The sequence below is a fragment of the Somniosus microcephalus genome, unplaced genomic scaffold (assembly GCF_052327205.1).
Source record: "Somniosus microcephalus isolate GS21.2 unplaced genomic scaffold, FLI_Smic_1.0 unresolved_chr1, whole genome shotgun sequence".
NCBI classification, from domain to species: Eukaryota; Metazoa; Chordata; class Chondrichthyes; order Squaliformes; family Somniosidae; genus Somniosus; species Somniosus microcephalus.
This window is the reverse complement of record NW_028225179.1, coordinates 100,993,418-101,010,995: the sequence shown is the minus strand read 5'-3', so window position 1 is coordinate 101,010,995 and position 17,578 is coordinate 100,993,418.

Genomic DNA, 17,578 nt, shown 5'->3' with positions numbered 1-17,578 from the left:
TTGGACAGAGAGACTGAGCAGCTCCCTCACACAGGAATCGGACAGTGTGAGTCTAAGCAGCTCGCTCACACTGGAGTCGGACAGTGTGAGTCTCAGCAGCTCGCTCACACTGGAATCGGATAGTGTGTGACTCAGCAGCTCGCTCACACTGGAATCGGACAGTGTGAGTCTCAGCAGCTCGCTAACACTGGAATCGGACAGTGTGTGTATCAGCAGCTCGTTCACACTGGAATCGAACAGTTTGTGTCTGAGCAGCTCGCTCACACTGGAATCGGACGGTGTGAGTCTCAGCAGCTCGCTCACACTGGAATCGGACAGTGTGTGTCTCAGCTACTCACTCACACTGGAATCGGACAGTGTGTGACTCAGCAGCACCCTCACACTGGAATTGGACAGTTTGAGTCTCAGCAGCTCGCTCACACTGGAATCGGACTGTGTGTGTCTCAGCAGCTTGCTCACACTGGAATTGGACAGTGTGAGTCACAGCAGCTCACACTGGAATCGGACAGAGGGTGTCTCAGCAGCTCGCTCACATTGGAATCGGACAGTGCGTGTCTCAGTAGCTTGCTCACATTGAATTGGACAGAGAGACTGAGGAGCTCCCTCACACAGGAATCGGACAGTGTGAGTCTAAGCAGCTCGCTCACACTGGAGTCGGACAGTGTGAGTCTCTGCAGCTCGCTCACACTGGAATCGGATAGTGTGTGACTCAGCAGCTCGCTCACACTGGAATCGGACAGTGTGAGTCTCAGCAGCTCGCTAACACTGGAATCGGACAGTGTGTGTATCAGCAGCTCGTTCACACTGGAATCGAACAGTTTGTGTCTGAGCAGCTCGCTCACACTGGAATCGGACGGTGTGAGTCTCAGCAGCTCGCTCACACTGGAATCGGACAGTGTGTGTCTCAGCTACTCACTCACACTGGAATCGGACAGTGTGTGACTCAGCAGCACCCTCACACTGGAATTGGACAGTTTGAGTCTCAGCAGCTCGCTCACACTGGAATCGGACTGTGTGTGTCTCAGCAGCTTGCTCACACTGGAATTGGACAGTGTGAGTCACAGCAGCTCACACTGGAATCGGACAGAGGGTGTCTCAGCAGCTCGCTCACATTGGAATCGGACAGTGCGTGTCTCAGTAGCTCGCTCACACTAGAATCGGACAGTGTGTGTCTCAGCAGCTCGCTCACACTGGATTCGGACAGTGTGTCTCAGCAGCTCGCTCACACTGGAATCGGACAGTGTGACTCTCAGCAGCTCGCTCACACTGGAATCGGACAGTCTGTGACTCAGCAGCTCGCTCACACTGGAATCGGACAGTGTTAGTCTCAGCAGCTCGCTCACACTGGAATCGGACAGTTTGACTCTCAGCAGCTCGCTCACACTGGAATCGGACAGTCTGTGTCTCAGCAGCTCGCTCACACTGGATTCGGACAGTGTGTGTCTCAGCAGCTCGCTCACACTGGAATCGGACAGTGTGTGACTCAGCAGCTCGCTCACAATGGAATCGGACAGTGTGTGTCTCATCAGCTCGCTCACACTGGAATCGGACAGTATGTGTCTCAGCAGCTCGCTCACACTGGATACGGACAGTGTGTGTCTCAGCAGCTCGCTCACACTGGAATCGGACAGTGTGTGACTCAGCAGCTCGCTCACAATGGAATTGGACAGTGTGTGTCTCAGCAGTTCGCTCACACTGGAATCGGACAGTGTGTGTCTCAGCAGTTCGTTCACACTGGAATCGGACAGTTTGTGCCTCAGCAGCTCGCTCAGACTGCAATCGGACAGTGTGTGTCTCAGCAGCTCACTCACACTGGAATCGGACAGTGTGTGACTCAGCAGCTCGGTCACACTGGATTGGACAGTTTGAGTCTCAGCAGCTCGCTCACACTGGAATCGGACAGTGTGTTTCTCAGCAGCTCGCTCACACTGGATTTGGACAGTGTGTGTCTCAGCAGCTCGCTCACACTGGAATCGGACTGTGTGTGTCTCAGCAGCTTGCTCACACTGGAACTGGACAGTGTGAGTCTCAGCAGCTCGCACTGGATTCGGACAGTGTGTGTCTCAGCAGCTTGCTCACACTGGAATCGGACAGTGTGTGTCTCAGCAGCTCGCTCACATTGGAATCGGACAGTGCGTGTCTCAGTAGCTCGCTCACACTGGAATCGGACAGTGTGTGTCTCAGCAGCTCACTCACACTGGAATCGGACAGTGTGTCTCAGCAGCTCGCTCACACTGGAATCGGACAGTGTGAGTCTCAGCAGCTCGCTCACACTGGAATCGGACAGTGTGTGTCTCAGCAGCTCGCTCTCACTGGAATCGGACAGTGTGAGTCTCAGCAGCTCGCTCAAACTGGAATCGGACAGTGTGTGACTCAGCAGCTCGCTCACACTGGAATCGGACAGTGTGTGACTCAGCAGCTCGCTCACACTGGAATCGGACAGTGTCAGTCTCAGCAGCTCGCTCACACTAGAATCGGATAGTGTGAGTCTCAGCAGCTCGCTCACACTGGAATCGGACAGTGTGTATCTCAGCAGCTCGCTCACACTGGATTCGGACAGTGTGTGTCTCAGCAGCTCGCTCACACTGGATTCGGACAGTGTGTGACTCAGCAGCTCGCTCACAATGGAATTGGACAGTGTGTGTCTCAGCAGCTCGCTCACACTGGAATCGGACAGTATGTGTCTCAGCAGTTCGCTCACACTGGAATCGGACAGTTTGTGACACAGCAGCTCGCTCACACTGGAATTGGACAGTATGTGACTCAGCAGCTCGCTCACACTGGAATCGGACAGTGTGTGACTCAGCAGCTCGCTCACACTGGAATTGGACAGTTTGAGTCTCAGCAGCTCGCTCACACTGGAATCGGACTGTGTGTGTCTCAGCAGCTTGCTCACACTGGAATTGGACAGTGTGAGTCTCAGCAGCTCACACTGGAATCGGACAGTTGGTGTCTCAGCAGCTCGCTCACATTGGAATCGGACAGTGCGTGTCTCAGTAGCTCGCACACACTGGAATCGGACAGTGTGTGTCTCAGCAGCTCGCTCACACTGGAATCGGACAGTGTGTCTCAGCAGCTCGCTCACACTGGAACCGGACAGTGTGAGTCTCAGCAGCTCGCTCACACTGGAGTCGGACAGTGTGAGTCTCAGCAGCTTGCTCACATTGAATTGGACAGAGTGACTGAGCAGCTCCCTCACACAGGAATCGGACAGTTTGAGTCTAAGCAGCTCGCTAACACTGGAGTCGGACAGTGTGAGTCTCAGCAGCTCGCTCACACTGGAATCGGATAGTGTGTGACTCAGCAGCTCGCTCACACTGGAATCGGACAATGTGTGACTCAGCAGCTCGCTCACACTGGAATCGGACAGTGTGTGTCTCAGCAGCTCCCTCACACAGGAATCGGACAGTTTGAGTCTAAGCAGCTCGCTAACACTGGAGTCGGACAGTGTGAGTCTCAGCAGCTCGCTCACACTGGAATCGGATAGTGTGTGTCTCAGCAGCTGGCTGACACTGGAATCGGACAATGTGTGACTCAGCAGCTCGCTCACACTGGAATCGGACAGTGTGTGTCTCAGCAGCTTGCTCACACTGGAATCAGACAGTGTGAGTCTCAGCAGCTCGCTCACACTGGAATCGGACAGTGTGTGTCTCAGCTGCTTGCTCACACTGGAATCAGACAGTGTGAGTCTCAGCAGCTTGCTCACACTGGAATCGGACAATATGATTCTCAGCAGCTCGCTCACAATGGAATCGGACAGTGTGAGTCTCAGCATCTCGCTCACACTGGAAGCGGACAGTGTGTGACTCAGCAGCTCGCTCAAACTGGAATCGGACAGTGTGTATCTCAGCAGCTCGCTCTCACTGGAATCGGACAGAGTGTGTCTCAGCAGCTCGCTCACACTGGAATCGGCCAGTGTGTGACTTCAGCAGCTCACTCACACTGGAATCAGACAGTGTGAGTCCCAGCAGCTCGCTCACACTGGAATCGAACAGTGTGTGACTCAGCAGCTCACTCACACTGGAATCGGACAGTGTGTCTCAGCAGCTCGCTCACACTGGAATCGGACAGTGTGTGACTCAGCAGCTCGCTCACACTGGAATCGGAAAGTGTGTGACTCAGCAGCTCGCTCACACTGGAATCGGAAAGTGTGTGACTCAGCAGCTCGCTCAGACTGGAATCGGACAATGTGTGTCTCAGCAGTTCACTCACACTGGAATCGGACAGTGTGAGTCTCAGCATCTCGCTCACACTGGAATTGGACAGTGTTTGTCACAGCAGCTCGATCACACTGGAATCGGACAGTATGTGTCTCAGCAGCTCGCTCACACTGGATTCGGACAGTGTGTGTCTCAGCAGCTCACACTGGAATCGGAGAGTGTGTTTCTCAGCAGCTCGCTCACACTGGAGTCGGACAGTGTGAGTCTCAGCAGCTCGCTCACACTGGAATCGGACAGCGTGAGTCTCAGCAGCTCGCTCACACTGGAGTCGGACAGTGTGAGTCTCAGCAGCTTGCTCACATTGAATTGGACAGAGAGACTGAGCAGCTCCCTCACACAGGAATCGGACAGTGTGAGTCTAAGCAGCTCGCTCACACTGGAGTCGGACAGTGTGAGTCTCAGCAGCTCGCTCACACTGGAATCGGATAGTGTGTGACTCAGCAGCTCGCTCACACTGGAATCGGACAGTGTGAGTCTCAGCAGCTCGCTAACACTGGAATCGGACAGTGTGTGTATCAGCAGCTCGTTCACACTGGAATCGAACAGTTTGTGTCTGAGCAGCTCGCTCACACTGGAATCGGACGGTGTGAGTCTCAGCAGCTCGCTCACACTGGAATCGGACAGTGTGTGTCTCAGCTACTCACTCACACTGGAATCGGACAGTGTGTGACTCAGCAGCACCCTCACACTGGAATTGGACAGTTTGAGTCTCAGCAGCTCGCTCACACTGGAATCGGACAGTGTGTCTCAGCAGCTCGCTCACACTGGAACCGGACAGTGTGAGTCTCAGCAGCTCGCTCACACTGGAGTCGGACAGTGTGAGTCTCAGCAGCTTGCTCACATTGAATTGGACAGAGTGACTGAGCAGCTCCCTCACACAGGAATCGGACAGTTTGAGTCTAAGCAGCTCGCTAACACTGGAGTCGGACAGTGTGAGTCTCAGCAGCTCGCTCACACTGGAATCGGATAGTGTGTGACTCAGCAGCTCGCTCACACTGGAATCGGACAATGTGTGACTCAGCAGCTCGCTCACACTGGAATCGGACAGTGTGTGTCTCAGCAGCTCCCTCACACAGGAATCGGACAGTTTGAGTCTAAGCAGCTCGCTAACACTGGAGTCGGACAGTGTGAGTCTCAGCAGCTCGCTCACACTGGAATCGGATAGTGTGTGTCTCAGCAGCTGGCTGACACTGGAATCGGACAATGTGTGACTCAGCAGCTCGCTCACACTGGAATCGGACAGTGTGTGTCTCAGCAGCTTGCTCACACTGGAATCAGACAGTGTGAGTCTCAGCAGCTCGCTCACACTGGAATCGGACAGTGTGTGTCTCAGCTGCTTGCTCACACTGGAATCAGACAGTGTGAGTCTCAGCAGCTTGCTCACACTGGAATCGGACAATATGATTCTCAGCAGCTCGCTCACAATGGAATCGGACAGTGTGAGTCTCAGCATCTCGCTCACACTGGAAGCGGACAGTGTGTGACTCAGCAGCTCGCTCAAACTGGAATCGGACAGTGTGTATCTCAGCAGCTCGCTCTCACTGGAATCGGACAGAGTGTGTCTCAGCAGCTCGCTCACACTGGAATCGGCCAGTGTGTGACTTCAGCAGCTCACTCACACTGGAATCAGACAGTGTGAGTCCCAGCAGCTCGCTCACACTGGAATCGAACAGTGTGTGACTCAGCAGCTCACTCACACTGGAATCGGACAGTGTGTCTCAGCAGCTCGCTCACACTGGAATCGGACAGTGTGTGACTCAGCAGCTCGCTCACACTGGAATCGGAAAGTGTGTGACTCAGCAGCTCGCTCACACTGGAATCGGAAAGTGTGTGACTCAGCAGCTCGCTCAGACTGGAATCGGACAATGTGTGTCTCAGCAGTTCACTCACACTGGAATCGGACAGTGTGAGTCTCAGCATCTCGCTCACACTGGAATTGGACAGTGTTTGTCACAGCAGCTCGATCACACTGGAATCGGACAGTATGTGTCTCAGCAGCTCGCTCACACTGGATTCGGACAGTGTGTGTCTCAGCAGCTCACACTGGAATCGGAGAGTGTGTTTCTCAGCAGCTCGCTCACACTGGAGTCGGACAGTGTGAGTCTCAGCAGCTCGCTCACACTGGAATCGGACAGCGTGAGTCTCAGCAGCTCGCTCACACTGGAGTCGGACAGTGTGAGTCTCAGCAGCTTGCTCACATTGAATTGGACAGAGAGACTGAGCAGCTCCCTCACACAGGAATCGGACAGTGTGAGTCTAAGCAGCTCGCTCACACTGGAGTCGGACAGTGTGAGTCTCAGCAGCTCGCTCACACTGGAATCGGATAGTGTGTGACTCAGCAGCTCGCTCACACTGGAATCGGACAGTGTGAGTCTCAGCAGCTCGCTAACACTGGAATCGGACAGTGTGTGTATCAGCAGCTCGTTCACACTGGAATCGAACAGTTTGTGTCTGAGCAGCTCGCTCACACTGGAATCGGACGGTGTGAGTCTCAGCAGCTCGCTCACACTGGAATCGGACAGTGTGTGTCTCAGCTACTCACTCACACTGGAATCGGACAGTGTGTGACTCAGCAGCACCCTCACACTGGAATTGGACAGTTTGAGTCTCAGCAGCTCGCTCACACTGGAATCGGACTGTGTGTGTCTCAGCAGCTTGCTCACACTGGAATTGGACAGTGTGAGTCACAGCAGCTCACACTGGAATCGGACAGAGGGTGTCTCAGCAGCTCGCTCACATTGGAATCGGACAGTGCGTGTCTCAGTAGCTTGCTCACATTGAATTGGACAGAGAGACTGAGGAGCTCCCTCACACAGGAATCGGACAGTGTGAGTCTAAGCAGCTCGCTCACACTGGAGTCGGACAGTGTGAGTCTCTGCAGCTCGCTCACACTGGAATCGGATAGTGTGTGACTCAGCAGCTCGCTCACACTGGAATCGGACAGTGTGAGTCTCAGCAGCTCGCTAACACTGGAATCGGACAGTGTGTGTATCAGCAGCTCGTTCACACTGGAATCGAACAGTTTGTGTCTGAGCAGCTCGCTCACACTGGAATCGGACGGTGTGAGTCTCAGCAGCTCGCTCACACTGGAATCGGACAGTGTGTGTCTCAGCTACTCACTCACACTGGAATCGGACAGTGTGTGACTCAGCAGCACCCTCACACTGGAATTGGACAGTTTGAGTCTCAGCAGCTCGCTCACACTGGAATCGGACTGTGTGTGTCTCAGCAGCTTGCTCACACTGGAATTGGACAGTGTGAGTCACAGCAGCTCACACTGGAATCGGACAGAGGGTGTCTCAGCAGCTCGCTCACATTGGAATCGGACAGTGCGTGTCTCAGTAGCTCGCTCACACTAGAATCGGACAGTCTGTGACTCAGCAGCTCGCTCACACTGGAATCGGACAGTTTGACTCTCAGCAGCTCGCTCACACTGGAATCGGACAGTCTGTGTCTCAGCAGCTCGCTCACACTGGATTCGGACAGTGTGTGTCTCAGCAGCTCGCTCACACTGGAATCGGACAGTGTGTGACTCAGCAGCTCGCTCACAATGGAATCGGACAGTGTGTGTCTCATCAGCTCGCTCACACTGGAATCGGACAGTATGTGTCTCAGCAGCTCGCTCACACTGGATACGGACAGTGTGTGTCTCAGCAGCTCGCTCACACTGGAATCGGACAGTGTGTGACTCAGCAGCTCGCTCACAATGGAATTGGACAGTGTGTGTCTCAGCAGTTCGCTCACACTGGAATCGGACAGTGTGTGTCTCAGCAGTTCGTTCACACTGGAATCGGACAGTTTGTGCCTCAGCAGCTCGCTCACACTGCAATCGGACAGTGTGTGTCTCAGCAGCTCACTCACACTGGAATCGGACAGTGTGTGACTCAGCAGCTCGGTCACACTGGATTGGACAGTTTGAGTCTCAGCAGCTCGCTCACACTGGAATCGGACAGTGTGTGTCTCAGCAGCTCGCTCACACTGGATTTGGACAGTGTGTGTCTCAACAGCTCGCTCACACTGGAATCGGACTGTGTGTGTCTCAGCAGCTTGCTCACACTGGAACTGGACAGTGTGAGTCTCAGCAGCTCGCACTGGAATCGGACAGTGTGTGTCTCAGCAGCTCGCTCACACTGGAATCGGACAGTGTGTGTCTCAGCAGCTCGCTCACATTGGAATCGGACAGTGCATGTCTCAGTAGCTCGCTCAGACTGGAATCGGACAGTGTGTGTCTCAGCAGCTCACTCACACTGGAATCGGACATTGTGTCTCAGCAGCTCGCTCACACTGGAATCGGACAGTGTGTGTCTCAGCAGCTCGCTCTCACTGGAATCGGACAGTGTGTGACTCAGCAGCTCGCTCACACTGGAATCGGACAGTGTCAGTCTCAGCAGCTCGCTCACACTAGAATCGGATAGTGTGAGTCTCAGCAGCTCGCTCACACTGGAATCGGATAGTGTGTGTCTCAGCAGCTGGCTGACACTGGAATCGGACAATGTGTGACTCAGCAGCTCGCTCACACTGGAATCGGACAGTGTGTGTCTCAGCAGCTTGCTCACACTGGAATCAGACAGTGTGAGTCTCAGCAGCTCGCTCACACTGGAATCGGACAGTGTGTGTCTCAGCTGCTTGCTCACACTGGAATCAGACAGTGTGAGTCTCAGCAGCTTGCTCACACTGGAATCGGACAATATGATTCTCAGCAGCTCGCTCACAATGGAATCGGACAGTGTGAGTCTCAGCATCTCGCTCACACTGGAAGCGGACAGTGTGTGACTCAGCAGCTCGCTCAAACTGGAATCGGACAGTGTGTATCTCAGCAGCTCGCTCTCACTGGAATCGGACAGAGTGTGTCTCAGCAGCTCGCTCACACTGGAATCGGCCAGTGTGTGACTTCAGCAGCTCACTCACACTGGAATCAGACAGTGTGAGTCCCAGCAGCTCGCTCACACTGGAATCGAACAGTGTGTGACTCAGCAGCTCACTCACACTGGAATCGGACAGTGTGTCTCAGCAGCTCGCTCACACTGGAATCGGACAGTGTGTGACTCAGCAGCTCGCTCACACTGGAATCGGAAAGTGTGTGACTCAGCAGCTCGCTCACACTGGAATCGGAAAGTGTGTGACTCAGCAGCTCGCTCAGACTGGAATCGGACAATGTGTGTCTCAGCAGTTCACTCACACTGGAATCGGACAGTGTGAGTCTCAGCATCTCGCTCACACTGGAATTGGACAGTGTTTGTCACAGCAGCTCGATCACACTGGAATCGGACAGTATGTGTCTCAGCAGCTCGCTCACACTGGATTCGGACAGTGTGTGTCTCAGCAGCTCACACTGGAATCGGAGAGTGTGTTTCTCAGCAGCTCGCTCACACTGGAGTCGGACAGTGTGAGTCTCAGCAGCTCGCTCACACTGGAATCGGACAGCGTGAGTCTCAGCAGCTCGCTCACACTGGAGTCGGACAGTGTGAGTCTCAGCAGCTTGCTCACATTGAATTGGACAGAGAGACTGAGCAGCTCCCTCACACAGGAATCGGACAGTGTGAGTCTAAGCAGCTCGCTCACACTGGAGTCGGACAGTGTGAGTCTCAGCAGCTCGCTCACACTGGAATCGGATAGTGTGTGACTCAGCAGCTCGCTCACACTGGAATCGGACAGTGTGAGTCTCAGCAGCTCGCGAACACTGGAATCGGACAGTGTGTGTATCAGCAGCTCGTTCACACTGGAATCGAACAGTTTGTGTCTGAGCAGCTCGCTCACACTGGAATCGGACGGTGTGAGTCTCAGCAGCTCGCTCACACTGGAATCGGACAGTGTGTGTCTCAGCTACTCACTCACACTGGAATCGGACAGTGTGTGACTCAGCAGCACCCTCACACTGGAATTGGACAGTTTGAGTCTCAGCAGCTCGCTCACACTGGAATCGGACTGTGTGTGTCTCAGCAGCTTGCTCACACTGGAATTGGACAGTGTGAGTCACAGCAGCTCACACTGGAATCGGACAGAGGGTGTCTCAGCAGCTCGCTCACATTGGAATCGGACAGTGCGTGTCTCAGTAGCTTGCTCACATTGAATTGGACAGAGAGACTGAGGAGCTCCCTCACACAGGAATCGGACAGTGTGAGTCTAAGCAGCTCGCTCACACTGGAGTCGGACAGTGTGAGTCTCTGCAGCTCGCTCACACTGGAATCGGATAGTGTGTGACTCAGCAGCTCGCTCACACTGGAATCGGACAGTGTGAGTCTCAGCAGCTCGCTAACACTGGAATCGGACAGTGTGTGTATCAGCAGCTCGTTCACACTGGAATCGAACAGTTTGTGTCTGAGCAGCTCGCTCACACTGGAATCGGACGGTGTGAGTCTCAGCAGCTCGCTCACACTGGAATCGGACAGTGTGTGTCTCAGCTACTCACTCACACTGGAATCGGACAGTGTGTGACTCAGCAGCACCCTCACACTGGAATTGGACAGTTTGAGTCTCAGCAGCTCGCTCACACTGGAATCGGACTGTGTGTGTCTCAGCAGCTTGCTCACACTGGAATTGGACAGTGTGAGTCACAGCAGCTCACACTGGAATCGGACAGAGGGTGTCTCAGCAGCTCGCTCACATTGGAATCGGACAGTGCGTGTCTCAGTAGCTCGCTCACACTAGAATCGGACAGTCTGTGACTCAGCAGCTCGCTCACACTGGAATCGGACAGTTTGACTCTCAGCAGCTCGCTCACACTGGAATCGGACAGTCTGTGTCTCAGCAGCTCGCTCACACTGGATTCGGACAGTGTGTGTCTCAGCAGCTCGCTCACACTGGAATCGGACAGTGTGTGACTCAGCAGCTCGCTCACAATGGAATCGGACAGTGTGTGTCTCATCAGCTCGCTCACACTGGAATCGGACAGTATGTGTCTCAGCAGCTCGCTCACACTGGATACGGACAGTGTGTGTCTCAGCAGCTCGCTCACACTGGAATCGGACAGTGTGTGACTCAGCAGCTCGCTCACAATGGAATTGGACAGTGTGTGTCTCAGCAGTTCGCTCACACTGGAATCGGACAGTGTGTGTCTCAGCAGTTCGTTCACACTGGAATCGGACAGTTTGTGCCTCAGCAGCTCGCTCACACTGCAATCGGACAGTGTGTGTCTCAGCAGCTCACTCACACTGGAATCGGACAGTGTGTGACTCAGCAGCTCGGTCACACTGGATTGGACAGTTTGAGTCTCAGCAGCTCGCTCACACTGGAATCGGACAGTGTGTGTCTCAGCAGCTCGCTCACACTGGATTTGGACAGTGTGTGTCTCAACAGCTCGCTCACACTGGAATCGGACTGTGTGTGTCTCAGCAGCTTGCTCACACTGGAACTGGACAGTGTGAGTCTCAGCAGCTCGCACTGGAATCGGACAGTGTGTGTCTCAGCAGCTCGCTCACACTGGAATCGGACAGTGTGTGTCTCAGCAGCTCGCTCACATTGGAATCGGACAGTGCATGTCTCAGTAGCTCGCTCAGACTGGAATCGGACAGTGTGTGTCTCAGCAGCTCACTCACACTGGAATCGGACATTGTGTCTCAGCAGCTCGCTCACACTGGAATCGGACAGTGTGTGTCTCAGCAGCTCGCTCTCACTGGAATCGGACAGTGTGAGTCTCAGCAGCTCGCTCAAACTGGAATCGGACAGTGTGTGACTCAGCAGCTCGCTCACACTGGAATCGGACAGTGTGTGACTCAGCAGCTCGCTCACACTGGAATCGGACAGTGTCAGTCTCAGCAGCTCGCTCACACTAGAATCGGATAGTGTGAGTCTCAGCAGCTCGCTCACACTGGAATCGGACAGTGTGTATCTCAGCAGCTCGCTCACACTGGATTCGGACAGTGTGTGTCTCAGCAGCTCGCTCACACTGGATTCGGACAGTGTGTGACTCAGCAGCTCGCTCACAATGGAATTGGACAGTTTGTGTCTCAGCAGCTCGCTCACACTGGAATCGGACAGTATGTGTCTCAGCAGTTCGCTCACACTGGAATCGGACAGTTTGTGACACAGCAGCTCGCTCACACTGGAATTGGACAGTATGTGACTCAGCAGCTCGCTCACACTGGAATCGGACAGTGTGTGATTCAGCAGCTCGGTCACACTGGAATTGGACAGTTTGAGTCTCAGCAGCACGCTCACACTGGAATCGGACTGTGTGTGTCTCAGCAGCTTGCTCACACTGGAATTGGACAGTGTGAGTCTCAGCAGCTTACACTGGAATCGGACAGTGGGTGTCTCAGCAGCTCGCTCACATTGGAATCGGACAGTGCGTCTCTCAGTAGCTCGCTCACACTGGAATCGGACAGTGTGTGTCTCAGCAGCTCGCTCACACTGGAATCGGACAGTGTGTCTCAGCAGCTCGCTCACACTGGAACCGGACAGTGTGAGTCTCAGCAGCTCGCTCACACTGGAGTCGGACAGTGTGAGTCTCAGCAGCTTGCTCACATTGAATTGGACAGAGTGACTGAGCAGCTCCCTCACACAGGAATCGGACAGTTTGAGTCTAAGCAGCTCGCTAACACTGGAGTCGGACAGTGTGAGTCTCAGCAGCTCGCTCACACTGGAATCGGATAGTGTGTGACTCAGCAGCTCGCTCACACTGGAATCGGACAGTGTGAGTCTCAGCAGCTAGCTAACACTGGAATCGGACAGTGTGTGTATCAGCAGCTCGTTCACACTGGAATCGAACAGTTTGTGTCTGAGCAGCTCGCTCACACTGGAATCGGACGGTGTGATTCTCAGCAGCTCGCTCACACTGGAATCGGACAGTGTGTGTCTCAGCTACTCACTCACACTGGAATCGGACAGTGTGTGACTCAGCAGCACCCTCACACTGGAATTGGACAGTTTGAGTCTCAGCAGCTCGCTCACACTGGAATCGGACTGTGTGTGTCTCAGCAGCTTGCTCACACTGGAATTGGACAGTGTGAGTCTCAGCAGCTCACACTGGAATCGGACAGAGGGTGTCTCAGCAGCTCGCTCACATTGGAATCGGACAGTGCGTGTCTCAGTAGCTCGCTCACATTGGAATCGGACAGTGTGTGTATCAGCAGCTCGCTCACACTGGAATCGGACAGTGTGTCTCAGCAGCTCGCTCACACTGGAATCGGACAGTGTGACTCTCAGCAGCTCGCTCACACTGGAATCGGACAGTCTGTGACTCAGCAGCTCGCTCACACTGGAATCGGACAGTGTTAGTCTCAGCAGCTCGCTCACACTGGAATCGGACAGTTTGACTCTCAGCAGCTCGCTCACACTGGAATCGGACAGTCTGTGTCTCAGCAGCTCGCTCACACTGGATTCGGACAGTGTGTGTCTCAGCAGCTCGCTCACACTGGAATCGGACAGTGTGTGACTCAGCAGCTCGCTCACAATGGAATCGGACAGTGTGTGTCTCATCAGCTCGCTCACACTGGAATCGGACAGTATGTGTCTCAGCAGCTCGCTCATACTGGATACGGACAGTGTGTGTCTCAGCAGCTCGCTCACACTGGAATCGGACAGTGTGTGACTCAGCAGCTCGCTCACAATGGAATCGGACAGTGTGTGACTCAGCAGCTCGGTCACACTGGAATTGGACAGTTTGAGTCTCAGCAGCTCGCTCACACAGGAATCGGACAGTGTGTGTCTCAGCAGCTCGCTCACACTGGATTTGGACAGTGTGTGTCTCAGCAGCTCGCTCACATTGGAATCGGACTGTGTGTGTCTCAGCAGCTTGCTCACACTGGAACTGGACAGTGTGAGTCTCAGCAGCTCGCACTGGAATCGGACAGTGTGTGTCTCAGCAGCTCGCTCACACTGGAATCGGACAGTGTGTGTCTCAGCAGCTCGCTCACATTGGAATCGGACAGTGCGTGTCTCAGTAGCTCGCTCACACTGGAATCGGACAGTGTGTGTCTCAGCAGCTCACTCACACTGGAATCGGACAGTGTGTCTCAGCAGCTCGCTCACACTGGAATCGGACAGTGTGAGTCTCAGCAGCTCGCTCACACTGGAATCGGACAGTGTGTGTCTCAGCAGCTCGCACACACTGGAATCGGACAGTGTGGGTCTCAGCAGCTCGCTCAAACTGGAATCGGACAGTGTGTGACTCAGCAGCTCGCTCACACTGGAATCGGACAGTGTGTGACTCAGCAGCTCGCTCAAACTGGAATCGGACAGTGTGAGTCTCAGCAGCTCGCTCACACTGGAATCGGACAGTGTCAGTCTCAGCAGCTCGCTCACACTAGAATCGGACAGTGTGAGTCTCAGCAGCTCGCTCACACTTGAATCGGACAGTGTGTATCTCAGCAGCTCGCTCACACTGGATTCGGACAGTGTGTGTCTCAGCAGCTCGCTCGCACTGGATTCGGACAGTGTGTGACTCAGCAGCTCGCTCACAATGGAATTGGACAGTGTGTGTCTCAGCAGTTCGCTCACACTGGAATCGGACAGTTTGTGACACAGCAGCTCGCTCACATTGGAATTGGACAGTATGTGACTCAGCAGCTCGCTCACACTGGAATCGGACAGTGTGTGACTCAGCAGCTCGCTCACACTGGAATTGGACCGTTTGAGTCTCAGCAGCTCGCTCACACTGGAATCGGACTGTGTGTGTCTCAGCAGCTTGCTCACACTGGAATTGGACAGTGTGAGTCTCAGCAGCTCACACTGGAATCGGACAGTGGGTGTCTCAGCAGCTCGCTCACATTGGAATCGGACAGTGCGTGTCTCAGTAGCTCGCTCACATTGGAATCGGACAGTGTGTGTCTCAGCAGCTCGCTCACACTGGAATCGGACAGTGTGTCTCAGCAGCTCGCTCACACTGGAATCGGACAGTGTGAGTCTCAGCAGCTCGCTCACACTGGAATCGGACAGTGTGTGAATCATCAGCTCGCTCACACTGGAATCAGACAGTGTGAGTCTCAGCAGCTCGCTCACACTGGAATCGGACAGTGTGTGTCTCAGCAGCTCGCTCACACTGGAATCGGACAGTGTGAGTCTCAGCAGCTCGCTCAAACTGGAATCGGACAGTTTTTGACTCAGCAGCTCGCTCACACTGGAATCAGACAGTTTGACTCTCAGCAGCTCGCTCACACTGGAATCGGACAGTCTGCGTCTCAGCAGCTCGCTCACACTGGATTCGGACAGTGTGTGTCTCAGCAGCTCGCTCACACTGGAATAGGACAGTGTGTGACTCAGCAGCTCGCTCACAATGGAATTGGACAGTGTGTGTCTCAGCAGCTCGCTCACACTGGAATCGGACAGTATGTGTCTCAGCAGTTCGCTCACACTGGAATCGGACAGTGTGCGACTCAGCAGCTCGCTCACACTGGAATCGGACAGTGTGTCTCTCAGCAGCTCGCTCATACTGGAATCGGACAGTGTGTGTCTCAGCAGTTCGCTCACACTGGAATCGGACAGTTTGTGCCTCAGCAGCTCACTCACACTGGAATTGGACGGTGTGAGTCTCAGCAGCTCGCTCACACTGGAATCGGACAGGGTGTGTCTCTGCAGCTCCCTCACACTGGAATCGGACAGTGTGTGTCTCAGCAGTTCGCTTACACTGGAATCGGACAGTTTGTGCCTCAGCAGCTCACTCACACTGGAATTGGACGGTGTGAGTCTCAGCAGCTCGCTCACTCTGGAATAGGACAGTGTGTGTCTCAGCAGCTCGCTCACACTGGAATCGGACAGTGTGTGACTCAGCAGCTCGGTCACACTGGAATTGGACAGTTTGAGTCTCAGCAGCTCGCTCACACTGGAATCGGACTGTGTGTGTCTCAGCAGATTGCTCACACTGGAATTGGACAGTGTGAGTCTCAGCAGCTCTCACTGGAATCGGACAGTGTGTGTCTCAGCAGCTCGCTCACACTGGAATCGGACAATGTGAGTCTCAGCAGCTCGCTCACATTGGAATTGGACAGTGCGTGTCTCAGTAGCTCGCTCACACTGGAATTCGGACAGTGTGTGTCTCAGCAGCTCACTCAAACTGGAATCGGACAGTGTGTCTCAGCAGCTCGCTCACACTGGAATCGGACAGTGTGAGTCTCAGCAGCTCGCCCACACTGGAATCGGACAGTGTGTGTATCAGTAGTTCGCTCACACTGGAATCGGACAGTTTGTGCCTCAGCAGCTCACTCACACTGGAATTGAACGGAGTGAGTCTCAGCAGCTCGCTCACATTGGAATCGGACAGTGTGTGTCTCAGCAGCTCGCTCAAACTGGAATCGGACAGTGTGTGTCTCAGCAGTTCGCTTACACTGGAATCGGACAGTTTGTGCCTCAGCAGCTCACTCACACTGGAATTGGACGGTGTGAGGCTCAGCAGCTCGCTCACACTGGAATAGGACAGTGTGTGTCTCAGCAGCTCACTCACACTGGAATCGGACAGTGTGTGACTCAGCAGCTCGGTCACACTGGAATTGGACAGTTTGAGTCTCAGCAGCTCGCTCACACTGGAATCGGACAGTGTGTGTCTCAGCAGCTCGCTCACACTGGATTTGGACAGTGTGTGTCTCAGAAGCTCGCTCACACTGGAATCGGACTGTGTGTGTCTCAGCAGCTTGCTCACACTGGAATTGGACAGTGTGAGTCTCAGCAGCTCACACTGGAAACGGACAGTGTGTGTCTCAGCAGCTCGCTCACACTGGAATCGGACAGTGTGTGTCTCAGCAGCTCGCACACATTGGAATTGGACAGTGCATGTCTCAGTAGCTCGCTCACACTGGAATCGGACAGTGTGTGCCTCAGCAGCTCACACAAACTGGAATCGGACAGTGTGTCTCAGCAGCTCGCTCACACTGGAATCGGACAGTGTGAGTCTCAGCAGCTCGCCCACACTGGAATCGGACACTGTGTGACTCAGCAGCTCGCTCACACTGGAATCGGACAGTGTGACTCTCAGCAGCTCGCTCACACTGGAATCGGACAGTCTGCGTCTCAGCAGCTCGCTCACACTGGATTCGGACAGTGTGTGTCTCAGCAGCTCGCTCACACTGGAATCGGACAGTGTGTGACTCAGCAGCTCGCTCACAATGGAATTGGACAGTGTGTGTCTCAGCAGCTCGCTCACACTGGAATCGGACAGTATGTGTCTCAGCAGTTCGCTCACACTGGAATCGGACAGTGTGCGACTCAGCAGCTCGCTCACACTGTAATCGGACAGTGTGTCTCTCAGCAGCTCGCTCATACTGGAATCGGACAGTGTGTGTCTCAGCAGTTCGCTCACACTGGAATCGGACAGTTTGTGCCTCAGCAGCTCACTCACACTGGAATTGGACGGTGTGAGTCTCAGCAGCTCGCTCACACTGGAATCGGACAGTGTGTGTCTCTGCAGCTCGCTCACACTGGAATCGGAC